Below are 435 nucleotides of genomic sequence, written 5' to 3' on the forward strand. Positions count from 1 at the left end.
GGAGCCCGGCTCCCAAGCCTCCCAGGCGCGAGCGCCCTGGCAGCAGAGCCGATGCCCGGGCTGTAAGGCCGCCCAGCCTTCTGGTGCATAGCATTGTGTCCCGGAGCATCCCCTTCCCGCGCCGCGTGGCTCCCGCGGGGCTCTATGGCTCCTCTGGGAGCTGTTGGACAGCGTTTCCTAGGCAGCGGAACCGACGCAGATCACGTGAGACCCTCACTTTCCAGAACAAAGGTTGGCTCTCAGGATGTGGTCACGTCTGCGTCGTCAAGGCAATAGCGTCGCCTTGCCTTGACGGCAGCTTGCCTTCTCGGCAGCTGCTGCGGTCTTGCGCCCCCGTGTGCCTGGAGTCAGAAACGGCCAAGGTTTATGCTTCCAAGTAGCCTGCACAAGAAGGCCAAGTCACATTACAGTGTGAATTTTTCAGGATGAATTATT

The sequence above is a fragment of the Myotis davidii genome, unplaced genomic scaffold, assembly GCF_000327345.1.
Source record: "Myotis davidii unplaced genomic scaffold, ASM32734v1 scaffold859, whole genome shotgun sequence".
Taxonomy (NCBI): Eukaryota; Metazoa; Chordata; class Mammalia; order Chiroptera; family Vespertilionidae; genus Myotis; species Myotis davidii.